Source organism: Sciurus carolinensis, chromosome 4 (genome assembly GCF_902686445.1).
Source record: "Sciurus carolinensis chromosome 4, mSciCar1.2, whole genome shotgun sequence".
Lineage (NCBI taxonomy): Eukaryota > Metazoa > Chordata > Mammalia > Rodentia > Sciuridae > Sciurus > Sciurus carolinensis.
Window position 1 is genome coordinate 171,009,032 of NC_062216.1, and position 26,508 is coordinate 171,035,539.

General features: G+C 50.1%; 1 protein-coding gene across 5 annotated transcripts in view; it reads right to left on the bottom strand.

The window, feature by feature from the left end:
• The window catches only part of Pacsin2 (protein kinase C and casein kinase substrate in neurons 2), a 104,525-nt gene extending 90,402 nt beyond the window's left edge, over positions 1-14,123 (bottom strand). For 4 of the 5 annotated variants that reach the window (XM_047549242.1, XM_047549243.1, XM_047549241.1 and 1 more), the window contains exon 1: positions 13,963-14,123. The gene's annotated coding sequence lies outside the window, so the exon portion shown is untranslated. The remainder of the gene's footprint in view (positions 1-13,962) is intronic. The other variant, XM_047549240.1, reaches the window with a different exon arrangement.
• Between the last annotated feature and the right edge of the window lie 12,385 nt (positions 14,124-26,508).

Sequence of the window (26,508 nt, forward strand, 5' to 3'; positions counted from 1 at the left end):
GACCAGCCTTCCCTCCATACTGGGCCAGAGGGAGTTTAATCATGCTCTGTCTCCGCTAATCAGAACGTAAGGCCTAGGTCTACTGTTTTCCTCTTTAGCCCCAGTGCCAAGATTAATGATGCGCCCATGGCAGATACTCAAATATTTGCTGAATAAACAGATAGGGATTTAGGAACCCACTAGAATTGCATGCAAAAATGTTAGAGTCCATTTCTAGGGAGAGATTCAGCAGAAGTGCTTCAGGGCCTCCCTGTGGGAACCATCCTTGCTCAGACCTCTCCTATTTGAACCTGATTTGGTTCTGGGGCCTGACATTGCTTCCCCGTGCACAGTTCAGCCCAGCCACACCAGGGACTGCATTTGCCCCACGTGCACTGACAGGCACACAGATGCCAGATGGCAGGAAAAAGGCAACAATAAACTTCTACTAATCACCCCCCCCCCAAGAAAAGGATGCTATTTTAAGAGTGACAAGGTCCCTAAATCACTAGATGATAGTACCTTTTGCATTCAATGACTCTGGAAATCAAGGTGACAAAGGGATATTATACATTCAAGTTTTTAAATGAATTAGTATTTTATCATAATCACAGCATGGTTCATAACAGCATATAAATGCTTTCTGCATGTGTGTGTGTGCGCATGTATAAGTACACACGCATTAAAATACTAAACTATGTCTGCTGGGCACAGCCCTGAGGAGTGGTCCTTTGCAGTCACTTGCTGATTCTTGGGGAACCAGAGCCACTGTGGGGACCACCGATGCACTGAAGCGAGAACCTGGGTCTGGAGAGATCTGAAGTGTCCCTGAGCCCGTTTGCTCTACTGCAGAAAGAAGCACAAAGCAAAGGGAGGGGAGGGTTGGCAGCGCAGGAGCTACGCTATGGGAGCTCACAGGGGTCACACGCCTGTGCCAATAGGCAGACGGTCATTCATCCCGCCGCACAACAATACCCTCAGCATCCCCACTTTAAGGCAAAGCAGGTCCCCCAATAAACCGCAAGGACAGGTTAAGCCCAGAAGTCTGGCTGCAGAGTTCCTGATATAGCGAGGACTCCAATAGCCCTACAGCCCTAGGCGAGTCCCAGATCCAAACTCAGCAGAGGCCGGTCCCTGTCCCACTGCTCAAGGGAGGATCCTGACAGGGAAAGCAACCTGGATCCCAGATCAGGACCCCCAAAATGAGGTCCCCTCAACAGCAGAAGGCTTCAGGGGGATGGGGAATGAACTTCATGGCCTTTGTGAAGTCCACAGCGCTGGCAAGTCACCAACTCCACTGGGTTGCGGGGGATCCTGTCCCACATACACACACCAGCCCCCAGGACTCCCTGGAGTTCCAAGCAGGCTGAGTTTGTCTTCTCTCTGCCAATTGCACAGCTAACCCAAAGTTTCTGGAGGGCAGGGATGTGAGGAGGTTTTCCACGCCCTTATTCATTAGTAAGAGCACATGCCATTTTAAACTGTTTCTAAACGCTGTAAACCTGCAAGTTCCTGGCAGAAGTAGCAGGCAGGTCCAAAATAGCCATTCTGGAAATGAGCACACACACACACAATCTTCAAGGAAAGCAGCCTGCTGGAGCGTTAAAGGGAAGCAAGAGCTGGTCTCCTCCTCCACACCATGGGGCAACTTCAGACCCAAGTGTGTACAACAAGACGCAACCCAAGAGGAAACAAGAGCGACATTAGGAGAAGAGAGCAACCCCGACCTTACCTGTCTTCACAAAGGGCACACACTGAGGAGGCCAGTGGCCCAATCACATTACATTTTGGGCCATGATTTACAGGTGGTCAGAACTATCCCTCTGGCCCATGAAAGGCCCTGGGTCTGCAAAGCAAAGGAGAACTAACAGGACAGCAGGAGGAACCCCGCACCAGCCCAGACTAATGCTTGGGTCCAGGGTTGCTGTGGGACAGTGCCTCAGGGTGAGACCCGCTCCACGCCATGCCCCCAGCAGACCTGGGGCAGCCAAGCAGAGATTTCTCAGGGAAATAAAACAGGAAATGGGAAGGACAAAGGGGAGCCAACAGCAAGAGCCCTGGGGGCTCAGCTGTGACCATTCAGCTTGGCTGAGAAGCCCTGAGGATGACTCGGGCTCCCATCCAGCCCCCAGAGCCTTTGCCACAACCAGCACAGCGCAGGCGTTGCCGAAGCAACGGCAACCTCGACATGTTTAGGCATCTGTGGAGATCAGGGCAAAGTACAATTTCCATACTTGTGATAAAAACTCAGGCTGCCAAGCACAGAGCCAAGCATTACTCTAAAATTTGGTCCTACTGACAGAATAAACATGGGCCGGGGGAAGCAGGAAGTTCACAGCGCCCAGCAGAGCCAATAGTCAGACTAGCCCTGGAGCACTGGCACCAAATCCAGCTTGTGCTTGGGAACAAAACGCTTCTTATGCTTTTGTGTTGTTTGTGATTGTTTCTCTTATTTCTACCTTAATATAGAATAAAGTCCTTGGGTTTGGTTTTGTTGTGAATGTCAGCTTTTCTTAGCTGGGATAAGAGGAACCAAGAAAAGCCCATTTTCACCCAAGAGGAGGCCAAATAACTAAAGGGGAAACAGTCCCAGGGGAGGGGTGGACACCCACACACACAGTTGTCACAGCAGGAACTGAAGGAAGGGAAAGGGTAAGAGCTGAGGTGGGAAGGCTTGCCCCTGGCTCCCTACCTGGAGCCCCTCCTGTCACCACTAACCACCTTGTCCTCTGCAGACACTGGAAAATGAGTCACCAGGAAAACAGGTATTTACTTTCAGACTGAGTAGAACCCTAGGAACAGTGGAAGGTAAAAAAGTGAGCCAGCCCATGGGGAGGGAGCCTGATGGAAGGCCACAGTGGACTTCGGAACAGAAAAAACAAACTAGTAAGAGAACAAAACCAAGAGAAAGCACCAATGCACACTTCCCAGTAAGCTCCTTTGAGATGTCTGTCTCCAGCAATGAAGACACAGGACACTCAGGACAGCAGCATCCAGAAGCTGCAGAGGCAACAGCCTAAGGCTCAAAAGACCCCAAGCTATCCTGAATGCCAAGTGAAAGCTAATGTTGTTGTTTTCTGGTTTTGGTGGTACTGGGGGTTGAATCCAGATTTGCTCTACCACTGAGCGACATCCCCAGCCCTTTTTATTTTTTATTTTGAGACAAGGTCTCGTTAAGTTGCTGAGGCTAGTCTCAACCTTGGGATCCTCCTGCCTTAGCCTCCCATGTTGTGGGGATTATAGGTGTGCATCACCATGCTAGTGTCTGATTTATGAATGGTACCAGCAGAAATAGCCTTGCACAGTCCATATCAATAAGCATATCATAAGTGCAAATGCAGGAAAGCAAACTAGAACATGTTCTATGAGCTGCTATGGTTCAGAGTATCCTGAGGACAATACTGATGAAGGAATGCAACCATAAACATTTACAGCCTTGGGAATGTAGAATATTAGCTCAGGGATTAATAATAAATAAGAACTGTGTGTACATGTGTGTGTGAGTGTGTGTGTGTGTGTGTGTATGCATGCGTGTGTGCTGGCAATCAGGGCCTTGCACAATGCTAGACACAAGCTCTACTGCTGAGGTACACCCCCAGTCCCAAGTAAGGGCTTTTCATCATGAAAGTAAAGCATCCAATTCAAGTAAAATGACATCCAGAAACTTCGGAAGGAAACGTGACTCATTCAAGAAACCCTCACAAAAGTTTCTTATTTCACAGTTACACAGAAGGTCTAAAGGCCAAGGCACCTTCAAGAGAAATACTCTTCCATTTTCTTCACCCAAAAATGCCAGAAAAATAAAGACTTACATGTAGAACAGGATTTCAAAACATTCTAAGAAGTTCACAGCCTTCAACCCAAGATTTCTTTCTTTTGCTCTCTTTCCTTCTGGCAGTACTAGGGGCTCAGCCAGAGCCTCACACCTGCGAGGCAAGTCCTCCGCCTTCTACACTGAGCGACATCCCCAGCCTTCACCCAAGATTTCTATTCCTGGGAATTTATCCTCAGAAACAAATTACAGAAAAAGAAAACTGAAATTGTAAACTGTTAATCTATATTAGCAAAAAAGAGGAGATAACCTAAAATGTCCAGCACAGGGAATGTTTTAATCTCATTACATTAACAGAATAATACAGACATTAACAAAACTCCTGGGGGCTAGGGCTGGGCTCAGTGGTGGAGCGCTTGCCTGGCATGTGTGTACATAAATAAATAAATAAAATAAAAGATCCATTGACAACTAAAGAATATTAAAACAAAACAAAACAAAACAAAAAAGGAACCTTTTGGGGACTGGGGTATATAGCTTAGTGGTAGAACACTTGCCTAGCACGTGTGAGGCCCTGGGTTCGAACCTTGACACCGCATATAAATAAATTAAAAAAATAAAGGTCCATTGACAACTAAAAAAAAATTTTAAAAAAAGAATTTCAAGATGATGATAAAAATAAGGAGAGGGCCTCTGGCACTCACCATAGGCGGTGTTCTCACACAGACTGCGCAGAGGAGGCAGAGCAATCCTGCTCTGTATTTGCCACGTATCACGAATGGAGGGGTATAGAGGGAAAGCGCGTGGAAAATATGTGATAAAATACTCAAGTGAATCTGAAGAATGTAACCATAACAGTGTTAATCACTGAAACGACGACAGGCACCTGGGGTCAGTGTCCTGTTGACAGCCTGGACAACTCTGGACTAAGGATACGATCTCTGACATACAGGTTCCTCATGTTCAGACTGATGGCCTGGAAGCACTGCTTCCCGGCACAGGCAGTAAGTCGCTCGTGCCTCGTCTACAAGACGCACCTCACCTACAAGATGGGAGCAGTAGCAACTGCTTGTTACCCACTCTAAGACACACAAAACCCCCTGCGCATGTGGCAGATAAAACACAAGAAGAGTTTCTTCAGAAAACCTCACTTCCTGTGTAGTCCTTCCTTCCTCCCTCTCTCCCTTCCTTTCTTTCTGGCACCAGGGATTGAACCCAGGGGCATTTTACCACATTCCCAGTCCTATTTATCTATTTATTTATCTATTTAATTATTTATTTACATTTGAGACAGGCTCTTACTAAGTTGCTGTGGCTGGCCTCCAACTTGCAATCCTCCTGACTAAGCTTCCTGAGTCCCTGGGATTACAGGTATGTACCACCCTTCCCGATTGTTCCTTCAATTTTTAAAAAAACCTTAAAGACAAGAAAATGTAGCTTTGGAGGTGTAGCTCAGTGGTAGCGTGCCTGCCTAGCATGTGTGAGACACTGAGTTCAACCTCAGCACCACATAATAAGTAAATAAAATAAAGGTACTGTGTCCATCTACAACTAAAAATATGTATTAAAAAGGCAAGAAAGTTTAAAAAAAGTAATTTTGACACAAAAATTATAATTGTCACAAGCATTAAAACATCTGCTCTAATTTATCTACCTAAATCATCTTCACTTGATAACAAGATACCAACAAAATGTGAGCCTCTCTCGGTTTTACAAAATATATAGTAAGACAAGCACTACAAAATGCCATTTCTTCTCCCTTAAAAATAGCATGTGACATCTTTTAGAAGGCAGCTGTGGAAGGTGAGGCGGCAGCGCCCCTGGGCCAGGGCCTCTGGAACCCTGGGTAAGCTCCATCTCCCACCCACCAGAGCCACAGAGCTGTGGATGACCATGTATCCTTGACCACACACGAGCAGCTGACCCTTTTCTGCCCATATCTCCCTGCTCTGTAAAGTACTGCAAACTTTCAGATTACCTTAATCAGGTTAGTTGCAAGCATTGATCCTGCCTTAAACAAATGACCACGTAATTTGTCACATTTTCTGTTTCTCAGGGGGAGGGAAGGTTAACTTTAAGAGATCATTTTCACATTTGAGGGCAAGTGGCTCAAAATCTACTTATTCAAGGCAGCAAGGTAAAATGACTTGAGTGTGGGCTTTAGCATCAACTCTGACCTCTGAAGGTCACTTAAGCTCTCTGAACTTTGGTTTACTCATGGGTAAAGTGGAATTAAAGTTCTCGTATTGCAAGAATATAAAGTGTCTTTTATGGTCCCTCAGAAAACCCCAGAATTCAGCACCCTCTCACCTCTGAACCCACTCCCATCCAGGTCCAGCCTCCCTATCTGATGATAAAGGTGCTGGTGCAGGGGTCGCAATAGCTTAATTAAAATGACCTTGTCCAAGTTCAGGGCACCCAGGTAGACCAGCTTCAGCAAACCAGCCAGTTCCCGAGCCCACTAATAGCAGGCTTGGAGGTCTGCAAGAGCGCAGGGCCTGCCCGTGGTTCCTCTGAAGACCACAATTCACAGTCTTGGCATGCTCAGTTGGCGGCAACATAATTTAGTATAATGGAACACAAACATGGTTTAAAATATGAAAATGTTCACCAACTACACTTTAGGCATCACTTTATAATAAAATTCACTTAATTCAATAGGAAACGTCAAAACCCCAGCTATAGTTGACTGCATATACTACAGACCACCCTGCAGGTCCAGACAGAGGGCCTCTTAACTACCTCCCTGGGAGCTCTGGCATGAGGTCACAGGTTCATGTGGGGTCTGGTCGGTGGCGTGGGGCAAAGCCACTGACCCCTCCAGTTCTGCCTCTTTTTCTCCTCTGAACCATGAAGTGGGAACAAACCAACAAGGCTGTTCTGAAAACAAAATGAAGGTTGGGGAGTTTGTGATAAGCTGCAAATACCTATACAACCAAATTGTTCTCTATAAACTTTTTTTAAATTATGAAATCAAGTTATGACTTAAATATTAATTCTGAAACATAAAGGGCAATGGTACACTCTGGACAAAAAGGAGAGACTGTCCATAATTTCCCAGCCTTAACTATCACTGCTGCATATAATTTAACATATTTTACACATGATCAGTGCACATACAGTTTTACCATTTGCTTTTTCAAGTCCTCCTATTTTTCCTCATCTACACGTGAGTGATTACCACAGTCACGCATGCTCCCTTCCTGTTCTTAGGCACTGTGTGCAGTCACAGCCACATCCCTTCATCCCAGAGTCAGGATTTCTGCAACCCATCAACAGTACACTCACGCACAGAATCACCAAGTCGGAGTAAGCCCTCTGCCTGGCATCGCTACCCTCAAAACCCAGAGAAGAGGCCCCAACCTCAGCCTCACCCCAACAAAGCCGAGAAAAGCAGGCAGAAACCCAGAGGTGTGAGAAGGGAGGAGACAGGCCTGCTGAGTGCCAGGATTCAAGTGCAGGACCGGAGGCCTCGCCCACAACAGTGACCCTGGCAGCACACTGCGACCAGGAGTCACCAAGGGAAGCCTAACACATTAAATATACTCTAACTGAAGGAAGACAACATATTTTGGAAGAATTTTCAATAGAATTGAATAAAATAAAATCAATATGGCACTTTAGGGCGGGACTGTGGCTCAGTGGTAGAGCACTTGCCTAGCATGTGTGAGGCACCAGGTTCAATCCTCAGCACCACATAAAAATTTTTAAAAAGTAATTGTGTCCACCTACAACTACAATTTTTTTTTTAATATATGGCACTTTAAAGGTATACTTTGCTTAATTTGCATATTCATTTAAACAGACTTTGAATGACACCAAAATTATTAAGCCAGGACTATGGATTAGGCACACATAATGAGCTCTGGGGCTCTGTTACTTCACAGGACCTACCACGATCCTAGAAGGAAGGGGCCATCACTGTCCTAGTACAACAAAATGAATGTCTTTGTCTACCCGAGTTCTTTTGTTTAATCCCTGACCCTCACTGCAATGATATTGGAAGGTGGGATCTGAGAACTAAGGAGGGGGCACTGTCATGAATGGGACTAATGGCCTTATGAAAGGGACCTCAGAGCTCTCTTACCCTCTTTCCACCATGTAAGGATGCAAATCAGAAGTTAGCTGTCTAACCTGGAAGAAAACCAACCATGCTGGCATCCTGATCCAACTTGCAGACTCCAGAATTGTGAGAAGTAAATCTCTATTGTTTATAATCTACCTGTCTGAAGAACTTTGTTGTAGCAGCTCAAACTAAGACACCCAGTCTCAGAAATGTTGATACATTTGGCCAAGGAAGGTCACGAGGTCTCCGGGTGGTGGAGCTGGAAGAAGAACCCAGGCTGACTTAAAACCACGTTTGTAGGGGCTGGGTTGTGGCTCAATGGTAGAGCACTTTCCTAGCATGTGTGAGGCACTGGGTTCCATCCTCAGCACCATGTATAAATTAATTAATTAATTATTTATTTAAATAGAGGTGTTCTGTCCATCTACAGCTAAAAAAAAAAAAAATTAAAACCATGCTTCTAACTTCTGATTCCTTTCTGCAACATGACCTTTTTTCTGCAGGAATTGACAGTGAAGGTTCCAGTCTAACCTCATAGACTTGTGAGCATCAACAGCAGGAAAGAGCAGTCCCCAGGCAGCTGCCCCACCACCCACCTCGTGCTTCTGCCGAGACCTTCATCCTACTCTGGAATACCCTGAAGTGGCTCTGCGTGGAACCCCAGTCTCCGGAACAAGGTTCAGACCCCAAGCCTAGCACATAGGCAGGTCACAGCCTTCCTCCCCGCACCTGGCAGCCCTCACCATGCCACTTATATTCATGTTCCTGATGACTCTGCCTCTGCTAGGACTCTCCTTCATCATTCCACCCGTGGCTCTGGCAGAGGCCACCTGCCTTCCTAAAGGCTGGTCTGTCACAGTGAGAGGCAACTGTTCCTAGGCTCTTTCTGCCACAGAACTGCCTCTACAGAGCACAAGAGCCCCTTAATCTAGGGGCCAGGTGCAGAGGCACAACATAAACATGGTGGCCAGTACAGCCCCGTCCACCTCACCTCAGTCATTTCCCCTCCCGACAGATGCCTGTCCACACCAGCAGCTACGAGAGCCTCCCGACAGCCCTGGGAGTGACAGTAAGTGAAACTCCAGCACTTCCGTGCAGCTTATCAGTGTCCCCCAGGTCCCTGCTGACACCGGGCCCCCTAATGGATATCTAAATCACAGAGAGGAAGCCAACGGAAGGGCCGGGCCAACCTATGGGCAAGAGTGAGTGCACACGAGTACCAGTTGAGTCAAGGAGAAGGTCAGTGGCAGGGCCACGTCTACATTCGCACAGGAACTGGCCACCGTCCTGCACAGTGGCAGCATTCTGCTGCTCTTCCTCGTCACAGGCCCTGCCCTCTGACTGCCTCACTGCCTTCCAGATTCGGCTCTGGGCGATTTCCCACCGCTTGCCCTCAGCCTCCAACAACTCTTCCCACTGCAGGAAGGCAAGGCTTCTTGCCTAATGTCACCGAGGCCGTGCGTGGCGCCTTGTTCTCTCAGGTATCCTAAAGGAACGTGCTGTGAAACAGACAGATCTCTTTCCCATGCCTCAACGTGATAGCTAGTCCTTCTCCTGACAGACATCAGCATGAATTAGCAGGAGGACAGGGGATCCTCACACATATGGCACATTTGAGTGACACCTCCTGTGTGCAGTGCTATCAACTTCCATGCCTCAGTAATCAAAACATCTGATTAGGATGATTATTCTCACCAAAATTAAACCATTTAACATCTGTGCAGTTTTAAAGTTTCATGTTCTTTCATATACATGAGCTCCTTATATAGCTGAGGCTCTCCATTCTGCTAAAAAACTGACAAAACTCAATCCAGAAAATGCCAGGAACCAGCCAGAAGTTCATAAGAAGTCACTGTTGGACGGTTATGGTCACTGGCATAATCCACACCCAACTTTCAAACCCACCCAGAGGCTCTGGGCCCAGGGAGGAGCCTCAGGCTACAGGGAGCGTCTGGCCCAGGAGGACATATTTGGATGGGACAAGTCAAACATTTGGAATTTTCAAATAACATTTATTTCACAACTTTCTAAAGTGCTAAGCAACTGAGAAATAAGCATCTCAATGTACTCTTTAATCAATAAACATTAAATGAGTCTGCTCAAAATACCCAAGTCCTACAAACTTGCCCCTTTGAAAGATGCAGCAAGAAAAAAAATATAAGTAACCTTTTCATGGTCAGGCAGAAAGGTGTTTAGGGATCCAAATTCCAACAGAAAAACAGTCCTTCAGGAGATGAACAAACAGTTTCCTCTGCAAGTGACACATTCTGGGATATTTACACTGCCAAACATAACTCAATGACAACCACCAAGGAAGCAAAACCTAATGGAAAAACCCATGCTGAAAACTGGGAGTCCCAGTCTGGTCCCAGGACAGGGCTCACTCAAGATTCCACCAAAGTGGTGGTCGAGCCTGGCATCCCTTTCTTCATCACAGAAAGGGCATCTATCACTACCATCCCACTCAGAAGTGTTCTGGACACAAAAAATGACAGGTGAAAATACTTGGAATGTGTGTCCTCCATAAATACAAGTCATTGTTATTATTAGCTCAAAGATGACCAGGAAAATAGAATTACAGAATAGGGGAGGCAGCTTGGGGTGGGCGATCCCATTCTTAACCTGCGCCCACGCCCCTTAAGCTGGCCATTTGTGTCTTTTGGGGAAGGGGATCACGGTTAAGGACCTCTAAGTTCCACATTTAAAAATATGAAAACTGAGCTCCCAAGATCTGTGTTGACTGTCCTAGACTTCAGGGCTAGTCAGGGAAAGGCTGGGCAGAGCCTAGGCTCCTGATCTCCATCCATCTCCTACCACAATACCATCCCAAATTCTGAAAAGGAAAAAATATTACATAAATTTCATATAGCTACAGGGCATGTTACACAAACCACCCTTCCCCGTGGTTTCTAAATTTATAGCAAAGTTTCTATCCTTATTTATCCTTTCTAAAGTTCTTGTTGAGGACATTGATAGCTGAGTTAGCTTTGTATTCACTGCCACATTCTCATCTCTGTGGAGCCAAGAAATATGTGAATGATTTAAGATTGAAAAAATTTTTAAATGGGCTAGGGGTGAGCCTTTGTGGTAGAGGACTTCCCTAGCATGTGCTAGGTTGTGTAACTAAGCTTCTGGGTTCCCCATAGCCCCAAGAGAAGGAAGGAAAGAAGGGAGACGGGGAGAGGAAGAGAGGAGAGGGAGGGATGGAGGGAGGGAGGGAAATTTTAAAGAAAGAAAAGAAGATTTTAAGAAACAAAAAAATAATGATTACCAGGTACTGTTTTATTAAGCAAAAAAATAAACACGCACTGATAGGAATCATCATGAATCAATATATAACTTAAGTAAAAACTTAGGATCTTTGTTTTACATACGATTTTAATCAAAATACCAAAATATGTGCTCTGAGATGCCTGCTATCCTCAAGCAGTTACCTTTGGAACCACACAAATGTCAAAAAATGTCATATTGTGCCAAATACTTGGAGAATTCTTTTAAAGATGATCTCCAGTCAGCAAGCAAAACACTAAAAATCTGAAGGAATTCCTAGACAGCCATCCCAAGGACTATCACTGAGACCCACCAGAAACCAGGTTTCAGGCAGAAGCTGGATGATGCTTTCGGATGGAGACATAAAGAAAGAATGCAAGGTAGCTCTGCTGCCTTCAGGTATGCAGTTGCAGTTCTGAACAACTGGAAAAAAACTGAGCTGATACTATCAGTCACGTGAACATGGTCATTACCCACATAATCTACAGGGTGGCCTCCATGAAGCCGAAATACAATCAGATGGCAGATAAGGCAGGCTCGAGTCAGCAGGGAGGTTAAGGTGAGGGTGGCTGGGAGCACTTGGTAAATGTTACTGCAACCTCTAAATAGTTACTGCCATTACTATTATAAATATTGCTGTAATTTGTTTGATATTCCACACATTCTGGAATGATCAATTGATAACCCTTTCAGAAGCAGGAAGCCTGAACATCATGACTTAACTCAGCACAGACTTCCAAGTGACAGAGAAGAAATGAAAAGGCTAAGGATAAACACCCCTCTGCTCCCATCCCAGAAATACCTTTAAATATTATGACCTCTTAACATCTGGGCTAAAAGTAATGAAGTTCCAGTTCCCAAAACAGCATGAGCTAAGAATACCATTTCCAGACAGTAGAATAAATTGGACATAACTTTTCTATGCTCACATATGAATACACGACCAGTGTAATTCCACATTATGTTCAACCACAAGAATGGAATCCTATGGGGCTGGGGCTATAGCTCAGTGGTAGAGCACTTGTCTAGCATGTGTGAGGCACTGGGTTTGACCTCAGCACTGCATAAAAATAAATAAATAAAATAAAGGTATTGTGTCCATCTATAATTTTAAAAAAATTTCTTAAAAGAATGGGATCCTAATTAGAAGTTAAACTCCATGTATGTGTATGTCAAAATACACTCTACTGTCATGTATACCTAAAAAGAACGAATAAAAATACAAAAAAAGAATACCATTTCCATTCAAATGGGTTATTCTTCAAAAAACTGAATAAAGAGAGCAGACCTAATCGTTCATCTACTCCTGTGTTATGTTACTTTCCCAAGTAATAAATATCATTGGCCTAATGGCCAGTTTCTTTATAACTTTGACTATTGTCAAAAGAAAAACACACCTTAGAAAAGCTTTTGAAGTAGCAGCCTCATAGATCGACTAGCACAACCTCACCCAGGAGGCTGCCAGACTCCAGAGTTAAGTTTAAATGCACACAGATCGATGCTTTCCAGGTGAATCAAGAGAAACCCAAGTTGCACTGGCACCCATTCAACACCTTTATGGGGAGGCTCCAGGCAGGCTTGCAAAGCCTGCAGAATAAGAGTGTTTGGAGATGGAACAGGAGGACTGGCACTTAATATGACCCACCTGCTCCCCTCTCTCTGGGATCCAAGCTGGCAATCCTAGGAGGGTTAAAACAGAACTTCAGCATTCTGAAATTACTACTGAGAGAGAGAAGCCCAAGAGGAGGGAAGGAAAGTGTGAGCTCGCATCCGCAGCTCAGGTTTAAATTCTTTGAGCTGGTCTCTTGATTTTCATCAGGACAGTCAGGCAGTGTTTGGTAAACAGCATAATGAGTAGCCGTGGAGACTGTGAGCTGCCAACTCTCCTTGACCACAAAAAGCCAGGGCAGTCGGGGTAAAGGAGAGAAGGCAAGACCCAGGAATGGTGTGTATACCCCACCCAAAGCCACCTTCCCTCAGGCACCCTAACAGAGAGTGGCCTCCCTGAGGCACCAAGGATAGGCTGTGCGGATCCCAAAGAGATAGCACAGCTTGCTCCCCCGACCAACTCCTTCTGAAAAGAAAATCCACCTCTGAGTGCGCGAAACTGAATGAATCGCTGAAATTCAGCAGCAGCCTTACCAGCCCCCAGGAGGAGGGAGAGTCCACATTTCGGATTCAAGGAGTCTGGGGAAACTTGGAGGTCAAAAGGGCAAACACTCCAGCCTCTCCCGCTTGTCCCCCAATCCTAGGTCCTGCTGACAAGGAAGGGCTTTGCTCTCCCACCCTCCCCAGACACACGCACACAGAGCCAGGACAGGCAGGGTGGGAAGGAAGGAAATGGAGGACGGTCATCAAAGAGCCCCGAATAAGCGCATCCGCGTGTCCTGCCCGCTCACTGGCGCTTCCCGGCCACGCCTCTTTTCCAGCCCCGCTGCCGGGCACCCTAGACCACCCGCCGCCCCTGGGACTCTCCGCCTTCTTTCCAGTCGCGCCCCTGCTCCGCTCAGACTCCTGAAGATGCCCACCGCCCACTTGCGCAGCTGCCCAGCGCCCCGCGCGAGCGGCCCTGGGCCCCGACGGCGCCGCTCCGTCCTTCCCTCCAGCGCGCCCCGCGCCCCACAACTCACCAACTCCCGCTCCTCGCCCAAGCGCACCCGGCTCGCCGAGGCGTCCGCTCTCGGCGGCCCCCGGCGCCCCCACACACGCCCGCTCCCACGGAAACGGGAAGTTCCGCGCGGCGCGGCTCCACTGCTGCTCCCGGGGCGCGGAGCTCCGCGGCCCCAGTGCGGCGGCCTGACAGGGCGCGGGCCCGGCCGCCGACCCGCGCCCCGAGTCCCTTCCCGGCGCCCAACCGTCGGGGCGCGGCGCTCACCACGGCCTCCGCTCGCCTCCGGACACGCCGCGCACCCTGCTCCTGCCGTGACGGCGTCTCCAGCCACGGTTCCGGCTCCGGCTCCGGCCCCGGCTGTCCCCTCGCTCCGGCCGCGCTGCCCTACCCTGCCCAGAACCGCCGTGGCCGCTTCTGCCGCCAGCCGCGACAGCACCGCCCCCGCCGCGCCCGCTGTGCTCGCTCCATTGGCTGCTGGACGCCGAGCCCCGCCCCCAGCCCCTTTGGCGCTCTGGATTGGGCCAGAGGAGCGGGGAGGTGGCACGCCCCCTAGCGCGCTCAAAGGACCTCCCCTGAGCGCGCACTGGCGGCTTTCTCTATCAATCAAAGGGGAATGCCTGCATAATGAACTCAGAGGTCTGCAGGGTTCTGCCCCGGAGCCCCGGGAAGACTGTGGTCCGCGCGTTTTGCGGCTTCACCAGCTCCCAAGGGTGGAGGGTGCAGCAGGGCAGCACCGTGCCTGACTTGGAGTTCCAGGAAGGTAGACTTTCAGAAAGCTTCTTCCGGTAGAAAACTGAGAATGTATTTCCCTTGAGCCAGCTTAGTTTAAACAGGGCAGGGCGTGCATATGGATGGTAAGATAACCACATTCTTTCCAATTCTCACACTAAACTTGCTTGATAGGAACATTAAACCGATTCTGTGTACACAGGGAAATAGTAAGTCAAGTTGGCTAACATCTACTGAACATCATTCCATTAGGTCCTGGTGGAGAGGTGGTAAGAGTATGCCCAAGAGAGGGTTGGGAAATCGAAGCCAGGTAACTTGCTGGCGGTGACATGAAATAGGAGTAAATGGCAGAGCCAGAACTGGAAGCCCAGTTCATCTCGACCAATGGATCAATCGTAGGCCTGTTCTGGGTCCACATCACCATGTGAGAATGGTAATGAGGACAGTGTAGCAATATGGAAAGATGTTGGAATTAAAATGTTAAAAGTAAAAGCAGGATAGATGCAAAATTGGTGGAAACTCTGCAATCATTACTGCATATGGATAGTCCACAAAGAAATAATGGTTGTTCACCTTCTGGATAGTTCTGTTACATTGTCCTTAAAAAAACTGAGAAAGTAGCAAGGCCACAGTGGCACATGCCTGTAATGCCAGTGGAGGCAGGAGGATAGTGAGTTCAAAGCCAGCCTCAGCAACTTAGTGAGGACCTAAGCGACTTTGCAAGACCCTGTGTCTAAATAAAATACAAGTTAGAGTGGCTCTAACTCAGTGGCTCAGTGTTAGAGTGCTTGCCTAGCATGCGTGGGGCACTGGGTTCGATTCTCAGCACCACATATAAATAAATAAATAAATAAATAAATAAATAATTATTTATTTATTTGCAGTGCAGGAGATTGAACCCAGGGCTTTGTGCTTGTGAGGCAAGCACTCCACCAACTGAGCTATATCCCCAGTCCCCTAAAAAACATTTTTAAAAAATACAAAAAGGATTGAGGGTCTGGGGTTGTGGCTCAGTGGTAGAGCACTCATCTAGCACGAGTGAGGCCCTGGATTTGATCTTCAGTACCACATAAAAATAAAATAAAGATAAATAAAATAAATAAAGATAAATAATAAAATAATAAAGATAAATAATAAAAAATAAATAAAATAAATATATTGTGTCCACCTACAACTAAATATATCTATATCTATATATATATATATATTTTTTAAAGGGGGGGGGCTGAGGATATAGCTCAGTTGGTAGAGTTCTTGCCTAGCATGCACAAGGCCCTGGGTTCAATCCCCAGCACCACCAAAAATAAATAAAAAGGCGAGGGGAGATGGAGATGTGACTCAATGATTAAGCCCCCCAGATTCAATTGCTATACCAAAAAAAAAAAAAAAAAAAAAACTGAAAGTTTCTAGTATGCATGAGGCCCTGGGTTTTATGCCCAGCCAGCACCACACACTCACACACACACATACACGAATTGAGAAAGTGAAGAACGTGGCAAGACAAACCACTGCCAAGAAGTCCCTCCTGTTCTCCAGGACTCAGCCCACAGGGACTTCTAGAACACCTGTGTGAATCCAGGCATCAGCCAGGCTCCCTGCCCTAAAGACCTGGGCAAGGTCAGCTGGTGCTGCAGAACCAAGCCCTGAGAAATCCAGAGGCTCCACCCAGGTTTCTGAGCCCCAGTCTTTCTTGTGGCCTCTTGCTTTTCTGCACCCCACACTCACTCCTCACCCTCACTGATTCTGCTGTTACCCATTCCAGCAGGGGGCCTGGAAACTGGAAGCCACAGAAAGGCATCAAGCCCTTTTGGCCTCTGGGCCCAGGGGTGAGGGGGTGGTCACTGTCTGGTCACATGACCCTTGCAGCAATGCAGGCGCTTTGCCTGTCTTTGGCTCCTTTCACACTCCCCACTTCTTATCTTCCCATCTCCTGAAAAGAAACAAAATTCCTCTAATTTTCTTGTGCTCTGCAGTTTGATACTGTTTCCTAAACTCTTTGGGTCTGGGCACCTTTTGTCCCAGCAGCTTATCCACATAGTTTTCAGATGCAGCGCCTCTTTGCAAACTGGGAACATTTCACAGTATCGCGCCCAGCCTCCTTTGGTCCTGTGCCAACAGGCCCACAGCCCAATGCCGCCTCTGCCCTTCTCCAGCCAGGACCTTGGGCAAGTCACTGGAGCTGTCTGAACCGCTCTGTGCTGGTCTGTGACCTGGAATGGGACACAGCCCACCCCTCAGGGTTGTAGTGAGGAATAGAAGCTTGGAGAGCAGCTCTGGGAATGCAGTTACGAATGCTCGATGGCTGAGCACTGATGTCATTGCCATCTGCCCCTTGTCCCATCCTTCCCACACAAGGTGCCCCTGCCACAGAGCCACTGCCATCTGAGACCACGGTTGACCAGACCTTTATTAGCCATTGCACACAATACAGCCTGAATAAACAAATAGTTGGGGTTGTGTGTCTGTTTGGGGTGTTTCATTTGTTTGTTGCAGTGCTTCAAATGGAACCAAGGCCACTCTACCCCTGAGTTCCAACCCCAGCCCTTAGGGAAGCTCAGTGGAAGAGCACCCCTGGGTTTAATCCCCGAGGCCATAAAACGGTCTTTTTTTTTTTTTTTTTTTTTTTTGTGATACCAAGGGTTGAACCCAGAAGTGTTCTACCACTGAGTCACATCTCCAACTCTTTTTATTTTTATTTATTTTTTTTTTTTTTTTGAGACAGGTCCTCAGAAGGTTGCTTAGAGCCTAAGTGAACTTGCCACCCTCCTGCCTGAGACTCCGGAGCTTCTGAGAATACAAACTTGTGGCACCAGGCCAGGCAAATAGTCTTTCTTACACAGTGATGCACATGACGTGTCTCTTAAAACAAATCTACTTCAGACATCCACCAATAAGTAATTACAATGATTCAAATGTGTGCAGTAGGGTAGAGGATTCGGGGGCTGGGGGTTGGGAGGTGGATTCTGCTCACACTCCTGGTGAGAATCTCGAACCTAGTGCTTAGGGCCACCATGAAGATCCATGAATTTAAACCTGCAGTGGTCTTGGGATGGGGCCTGGCACAGTCCCTGCTTGCTACATGTGTTCCAGGACCCCTACCCCTTTTGTAAAAGTGCTTTGACTTTTTTAAAAATTGTGGTTGAAGGCTGGGGAGGTAGTCCAGTGGTAAAGAGCATGCCTAGCATGTACCAGGCCCTGGGGTCAATCCCCAGCACCAATAAATAAATAAATAAGATAGAAAGAAAGAAAAAACCAGAACATGTCTTTTGTAACTGTTAATCATGTCTTGCAGCCACCAAATAGTTAACTGTTGCAGCTGGAGCAATACATCTCTGGATGTACCTAGGAATGAAGCTCCCCTGCCAAGTGTGTGTAAAGATCTGAATTCCTGGTGAATGTGTCATTGATTAGGAGGCAATTACCGCAGGCTCTCTTGCTTTGTTTTGGTTTGTTCCTTGGCCTATGCACGTCTGCTCACTTAAAATTGTACCAGCAAGTACAGCCTCCCCTCACACGTGCCATTGACTGGGGCCTGTGCCCACCCAAAGGCAGTGAGATATGGCACATGGAGTAGACAGGGCTTCCCCAAGTGGGCATTGCCAGGATGCCCTGAATCAGGGCCACCCGCCTCATGCTGTTTGAGGGCCCCAATCTTGATGGATACTGTCTAACTTTTACTAAATGAAAAATCTCTTTTGAAGGATTAGGGTTACAGTGTTACCATTTGTACCAAAGTGAGCCAAGTATCAACAATATCAAAGTGACTGTTTTGAAACTTTGAATGAAGACCTGACAAAGTCGAGACTCTAATTATACCTGATAAAAATATCAATTCCCTCAGGAACTCTTCCCCTGGACCTTCTGCTCTTGCATAACAATTGCAGGATGCCCTTCAATCAGTCTGGTCCAGGACCCTGCCAAAGGTGAAATGACACTTTTGATTCAGAATGGGTACCAGGACCCCTCAGCTGAATAGCTCCTTACTAAGTGCCCCTGCCTGCACCTGGATGTGGAACTTCCAGCCTCCAGAACTATAAGAGTCAATTTCTGTTGTTTAAGTCATCCAGTTGGTGGTACTTCGACACTGCGGCCCCTGGTAATGAACTCCTATGCCAACATGTGGATAGGAGAAAGCCCAGGGCTGAGGTTCTCCTCTCCTGTCTGCTTCCTAATAGATCCCAAATGTCCTATGACAGACACCTGTCATACTGGGGAAAAGGGAACTGAATTAGAAAGGAAGGAAGGAAGGAAGGAGGGAATGGAGGGAGGGAAGGAAGGAGAAAGGCGGGAAGGGAGGAAGGGAGGAAGAAAAGACATATACAGGAAGGAAGGGAGGGAGAAGACAGAAAATGTTGTTCCCTAAACCTGTACCTAGAGTTTAGATGACACGCCCTCCTGCCATTCTGGGACAAAAACAAAAACCTCTCTCCTCTGTGAGCCATGCTGACTCTCAACCAGTGCTAATGACCAGCCCATGCGGCCCTTACGGGCGTGCACCTGCCATCCAGAGCCGCCTTCAGCAGCGGAGGTGCCCCACAAGACCAGCTCAGACCTGTGGCTCCTGGCTCCTCTCCCTCACTATGCTCCCTGGCCCAGGAGGACCTCAGCAAGGTGCTCTGCCTCCCTCGAGAGTGGACATGTGGCAGGGGAGTTGGACCTGGGCTCAGCACCCAGCTCCCAGGTGTTATGGGGCAGAGGAATGCAGCACCCTCCCCCCAGGCCTCCCCACCCTACCCCTGCATTCCCACGCCCACGGACCCCTGCTGCTCCTCCCGGGTTCCATGCCCTCCTCTGCAAGAACCTCCAACCTAATCTGAGACCCATCAGCGCCCATATTCCACCCCAAACAGCCCCCTGGGGCAGCAGGCAGGGGAGGCCAACTCCACATCCCATTCAAGCAACTCCTCTGCCCAGACAACTGCCCGCGGTGCCCCCTCCCACTTTCCTCTGGGTCGAGGTGATGGTAGGTCCAAGCCAGGGGCTGTGATGCTCTGGAACCATCTGACCCAGGTGTGTGCCCCCCCACACACAGCAGGTGCTCAGTACTGGGGTAGCTGATGCAGATATCCACGAGAGACAGCTCCGAGCCCAAGAGAAGGTTCATCGACTCAGAATATCTGCCAGGTGCCCTCCTGCAAGGCCAGCAGCCTGCTGGGAAAACTAATTAACTATTTAGTCATGTACAATGGAGCAGTTAAAAAGTGACCCATCTGGCCCTGTGATTGTTACTTGGTGTCTTTGTTGTGGTTTCGGTAGTTAGGGACTCCGGAAGGTCATGCCTGTGGGCAGGGGCTGATTTTCAAAATGGAGTTACTTTGGCCCAAGGACCTAACACTCAGAAGTGATGGAGGACTGTTCTCTCCTCTTCAGGAACGTGAATGATGAAGGGAGTGTAAAGTGTAGTCGGAAAGTTAGAGCAAGATGACAATTTCACATCACAGTGCACTGTTGGCCGGCACCCTCTGAACATCCGGGTTGATGAACATCTGGGGTCACAGAACAGCAAAGCCAGAGGATCCCAAAGGTGAGGGAGGGAGCCCTGTCCTGCCTCCGAGGTGAGGACGTCGAGACCCAGGGAACTCAGGCGAGCTGCCAGCAGGCTTCCAGGGAGCAGACCGAGACGTCTCTCAAACTTGGGTCCCGGGGCTCCTTCGCTAGTTCTTCCCTCAATGAACCAGCCCTCTCTCCTTCTCCCCACTGGTTTAACACACCAGTCCCCGTGTTAGATCCAAGAACAAATACTCCCACTTCCAAGTGACTCCTGGTGGGTGGGAGACCAGGAGAGGGGGTGTAGCTCAAGAGACAGGACTGAGCAGGGCACGGTGGGTCCAGAAAGGCTTCTGGGAAGAGGACTTTGAGCAGCTCCTCAGAGAAAAGTAGGACTTGGAGGGGGTTGAGGGACAGGTAATGGGGGCAGTGAAGGGCCAGAGCACAGGCACACACCCCTCCCTACAGCTTCAGGCTGCAGTCAGGTGACCAGCAGGGCCTGTACCCAGTGCCCTGCCAGAGGCACCCCTCAGTAGCCTTCCTCTAGGCCTCTGGGTCCCGGCTGCTCCAGGGACCTGGAGTGCAGAGGAGTAGGCTCCCCCCGTCCACTGGCCCTCTGCAGCTCTGGACGCACCCTTCCTGTTGTGACAGCTCTATTCTCTGTGCAACTGGTTCCAGCCGGCCCGGGGTTTCAGATTGCAGCACGTGCACTCATTAGGGCCGATGGGAGCATGCTTGGGCTCTGGGGAGCACCTGTCCGCCCGCCAAGCCAGGCCTGGGTTAATTACAGGTCAGGCATTCCTACTAGGTGCCCAGGCCTCGGACACCAGAGCCAGTCCCTTCCCGGGGCATAGCTCGCCATTCACTCATGCATGCAGCCGCTGGGTCCGTCCATCAGCCACCTCCTGAGACAGACCCTGTGGGACTGGGTGAGCCCAGGAAGAGTCTGCAGAGCTGGACTGGCTGCCACACAACTGATCCCTTCCGTGGTGGCAGGCCACATGCTCAGTGCTTCATACCTAACCACAACCCCACTTTGCACTTGAAGACACGGAAGCTTAGCGAGGTAAAGGTCACAGGGCTCAGCTGGCTCCAAAGTCAGACCTTTAACACTGCCCCACCCCATGTTGTCTCCAACAGAGCTGGCCCAGGGAGAGCAGAAGCCACGGCCGGCCAGGGTCTTGCACCCGGGGCCTCCGGGAGCACAGCCTTGCTTGTGCCCACCAGCCCCCGCCCCTCCCCCTCCTGGCTTGGCTCCCTCAGCCCCACCCCCCAGACCCTTCCTGAAAACCCGAGACCACCTTCTCCCTCTGGTGTTGCAGCCACAATCTCTGAGTGAGCAGGAGTCACCTCCTGTACCTCTTCTGCGCTTTGTCAAACTAATTATGTGACTTCTGCATTTTTTTTAAGTACCTGCTGCCTCTTCTCAACCAGATGACGAGGGACCAGAGGCCATGCTCCATGCTCCATGCCGAAGAGTCTGGGTGCTGACCTTTGAGTGTGATGCCAATTAATCTAATCCTCATGGGACAGTGTCAGGAGGTGTTTGGGTCATGGAGGCTCCACCCTCACGAGTGAAGTAGGGTCCTTATCACAGCAGTGAGTTTGTTACAGAAGCAGACTTGTCACCTGTAATCCCAGTGACTGGGGAGGCTGAGGCAGGAGGATCCAAATTCAAGGCCAGCCTGGGCAACTTAGTAAGATCCTATCCCAAAATAAAAAATAAAAAGGGCTGGGGCTCTAACGCAGAGGTAGGGCCCTCCAGGGTTCAATCAAAGGAAAGAAAGGGAGGCAGGGAGGAGGGAGGGGAAGGAGGGGGAAGGAAAAGAAGTTAGCCCACCAAATGCCTCTTGCCTCTGAGGAGGGAAGAAGGGAACGGTGAGTTCTGAAACCCACAGTTCAGAGGCAGCGCAGGCGCACTGTGTTGAGCCTTTTCCATGCCGTAGAGAAAAACAGGGTGATGTCTTTTTTTTCTTATTAATGAACTTTTTAAAAATTTTTGGCGGGGGCTGGGGAGATAGCTCAGTCGGTAGAGTGCTTGCCTTGTAAGCACAAGGCCCTGGGTTCGATCCCCAGCACCCAAAAAAAAAAAAATTTTTGGCATCAGGCATTGCACCCACGGGTGCTGAGCCACAGCCCCAATCCTTTTTATTTTTTTATTTTGAGACAGGATCTTGCTAAGTTACTTAGGGCCTCACAAAGTTGCTGAGGCTAGCCTCAAACTTGTGATCCTCCTGCCTTGGCCTCCTGAGTCTCTGGAATTGCAGGCATGTGCCACCATGCCCAGTTGGTGTCTTAAAAAATTCCTTTATCGAAGACCACCTTATTTGCTTGCAATTATGAATAAAGCTGCTATAAACATCTGGGCACAAGGTTTTCTGTGGACATAAGTTCTCAACTCCGTTGGGAAAACACCAAGGACTGTGACGTTGTCTCATGGTAGACCGTGTTGTCACACAGCAACAGGAAAAGTACCTATGAGAGCGAGAGCCCTGGGCAGGCAGGAGTGGAGCTCCGTGAAAACGCTCGAGGCCATTGGATAACTATTCGAGCTGGAGGTGGAACGGACAGTTTATTTAGTGGCTGGAGATAAGGGGAGAGTGAGGGAGGAGCGCCCACTGACATGCCAGGGGCTTCCAAGGCCTGAAAGTCAAGGACAGGCAGAGGACAGTGGCGGGCGAACCAGAAGCTGGTGGGAGGCCTCAGGGAAAGGCGTTTTGATGGGTCTGAAGGGGGGGGGGGACAGGAAGAGCATGGGCGGCGGCCCTGACCCAGGACAGTGAGGGGTGCTGGGCGCCGAGGGCCGGGCAGGGGATTCTTGTAGTCTCAGCTGGACCCGGGACGGGGAAAGCCGAGTGACCGGTCGGGCCAGGTGCAGGTCAAGGACTGGAGCTGAAGGGAGCTCCCAGGCCTGAGCAGATGTTATGCAAACATTTCCATTTGTCCCGTTTCCGGTGTTTCTCAAAGCCTTTCTGTCAGGGCTCCTAGCCTGAGAGGCAGGAGACACGGTCCCTCGGGGCCGGAAGTGGGTGTCGTGTCACCAGGACACACCCCCAGCTTTATGGCTGTGACTCAGCCTTCACCCAGCCCAGGGCTCTCCCAGGCTTGGCACACACCCACATCCTGGCTCCACCAGCTGGGCTGCTCTTCTCTAAAGCAGAGGGCAGTGGGCAGGGTCTGGAAGCTGTCTGCCCAGAGGACAGCGGGAAGGGGCCGCTGCTAACAGGCCTGTCACCACTGCTGCTGAGAATGGTAGGGAGGCAACCAGGGCCTGGCTCGGCCAGGGGTGCAAGTCAGCCACCACTTCTGCCCACCTGGCAGGTCGGGATTACTGTCATTCTCATGTCACCATCCCCAAAGAAACAGAGATGGGAAAGCCCGGATCACGTGGCTGGTATCAGTAGGTGGGCAGGTATTTCCCCAGGGACTCCAATTCCAGAGCCCGGAATTTGAAGTCAGAGGTTTATTGAACACCTATTAAGTGCTAGGCGCTGTTCTAAGTGCTGGAGAGGCTGTGGTGAATGAGGCAGGGGGCTGCTGTCCTGGGGCAGACCTCTTCTGGGAGACAGGGACACTCAGCAAATCAGCAAGTGAACAGAAGCCATGGAGCTTGGCCCATCCTCACCCCGCTGGCCAGGGCTCAGGTGGCACTCTCTCCTCCTGACACCCCAAAATGTCTCTTTCCCCAGCAAGTCCCCTCCATTGTCTACCCAAGAGAAATGAAAACACCTGTCCACACAAGGACTTGTGAGCAAACGCTCAGAGCAGAACTGCTCCCATAGCAACAGGGGAAACCATGTTGGCCACTGTGGCCGGCTGGGGCCGGGGAGAGAAAATGCGGCACATCCAGGAGCGAGGGAATGCCATTGAGCCCAAAGCCGGAACAAAGTGCTGATTCATGGTGCGGCATGCTTCGGCCTCGAAAACAGAATGCTAAAGGAAATTTCCAGAAAAGATAAATATAGAGAGGCAGCGGTGGCTGTGGGATTGCTGGGGGCTGGGGTAGGAAGAGTAACTGCCCATGAGCGCGGAGGACCTTGTGGGGGGAGGCCAGGGTTGCACGGCTCTGTGAGTTTTCTAAGAATCGCTGAGTCACACACTTAGAATGGATGAGTTCATGGCGTGTGCATTTTATCTGGGTAAAGATGTTCAGGAGACGCTCTCTCCTCCCGTTCCCGCTGGCAGAGACCATCTCGGCTTATTTAACCAAGTGTCCCCAGCACCGAGGACAGTTCACAGCACCAGGGCCCGTCAGTGTTGGGAGAGGGAACAGACGTAGGGAATCTGATGGCCCCCGGCTGGGAGCACTGCCCCCCACCCCCTTGGCCACCCTACTTGAAAGGCTTGCCTACCCGGCTGATCCCTTTCCTCGGGGACATTGACAGCACACTGTGACGTTGCTCTTGCCAGGCCTACGGAACCTCCAGTTGTGAAATCCAAAGGCGCCTCTGGAATCTCCTACCGTGGCCCCGGGTGGCTCGCGCCCTGCTTCCCGCTGCTCCCTCTGCTGCCTGCTCCCAGCACACCACCTGCGGCGCTTCCCGCCTCTCCTGGGACTCAGGTCTCCCCCTCCCGCGCGTCTCCACGCTCACAGACCTCAGCTCTGCCCTCAGACCCTCGAGACGCCAGGGACACCCAGGGAGTGTCCCCAAGATTTCTCAAGCATTACGCTTCTCAAACTCGGGTCATATCTCCCCTGCACCCCGCCCACCCGCAGCACCCAGGAATGGCACCTCATCCAGGAGCCGGGCATCCTCGCTGAAGCCTCTCCCCTGCCCTCAGGCATTCGCCCCGCCAGGCCCTGTCAATCAATCCTGCTTCCCGACACTCTCTTGTCTCTCTCATCCGCTGTCCCCCTCCCTTGCCTGGATGCCCACTCTCCACCTGCTGGCCACACTGGGACTGGGTGACTTTTTGCGCTCAGAGCGCCTAGTGTGGTGGTGCACACCCACAATCCCGGTGACTCAGGAGGCTGAGGCCAGCCTGGCCGACTGAGTGAGACCCTATCTCAAAAAAGGTGGGAGGTGGGGCTGGGGAGATAGCTCAGTTGGTAGAGCGCTTGCCTTGTAAGCACAAGGCCCTGGGCACCCCGGAAAAAAAAAAAAAAAGGTGGGAGGTACCGATAGTGCTGGGCGGGGCTCCCTGCTAGGTCACTGGCCTGGCATGCCCAAGGTCCTGGGGTCAATCTCCAGCACCACAAAAAAGGAAAGAGCTTCCCTGGGCCCTATGGGAAGGAGCCGGCCCCAGCCAGCCCAGGCTGCAATCCAGAGGCTGTGGTGTTAGGAAAGAAACCAGGGGCATTCCCATCTCAGGGAAGCACTGAGCCTTCAGGAGAGGAAAAGGAAGGAACTGGGCAGTCCAGGGCCGGACGCCAGCTCGGGTCCTCCTGGAACGGACCTCCAAGGACACTGCACCTCACCAGCTCAGCCCCTCGGATCCAGGAGAGCAGCTCCAGACCTGCCCCACTATGAGCCCTGGGCCCTCCTCAGATAGGAATGGCCTGCGCCCAGCAGCCCTTCCAGACCACCTGGGAGGCCTGGCCGCTCCCAGGCCCTCAGCAGCAGGAACCGAGGTGAACGCGAGCCTTTGTCACCATTTGGTGGCTTCCTCCAGGTGGTGTTATTTCACAATCCCGAGTCATCCAACCTCACCGCGCAGCTCCTGGGAAGCACCTTGCAGTTTCCTTCTCCCAGGGCTCCAACCCCGGTACGCGTCGCCCCCTGCTGGGCATCCGAGAACTGCTCTGGACGCACCCGCAGCCCGGGGACAGTCTCCCTGTGCTGGTTCCCCACCCACAGCAGAAGCTCCCCAGCTGCCTGCACTGCTGGGCTTCAGCCACGCTCTCCTGGCCTCCACCACCCTCTCAGTTGCCCCAGAGTCACATCTCTGGGAACACCAGTCTTATCACTCTGCTCCTCAAAAACATTCAGTGGCTCCCTAATCCCTATGGAACTGTTCCAAATTCTTAGGCAGCCCAAACTCTTCATAATCTGGTACTGAACCATCAAGCAGTTTCCCGAAGCTCAGGAGCTGCAAGGACCAGCACATCCAGGAAGACCCCCCATCGCCCAGCCGACCCAGCTTACGACCACCGGAGCGAGTCTCATCCACTCCACTTCTCTGTCTTTGCCATTGTCAAGTACTCCTTGTCCACATATGCTTGTAACTCTTTGAGGACAGGCATCACCTCTTAAACAAAGGCATACCAAAAATATGAACTGAGGTCAGGCGCAGTGACTCATGCCTGTAACTCCAGCCACTCAGGAGGCTGAGGCCAGAGGATTGCAAGTTGAAGACCAGCCTCAGCAAGTTAGTGAGACCCCATCTCAAAATTAAAATTAAAAAGGGTAAGGATGTAGCTCAGTATTAAAGCACCCCTAGGTTCAATCCCCAGTACTCCTTTCCTCAAAAAAGTTAACTCACACTGATTTGGTCTTTTTTTTTTTTTTTTTTTTGGTACTGGGGATTGAACTCAGGGGCAGTCAACCACTGAACCACATCCCCAGCCCTATTTTGTCTTTTATTTACAGATAGGGTCTCACTGAGTTGCTTAGCGCCTGGCCGTTGCTGAGGCTGGCTTTGAAGTCACCATCC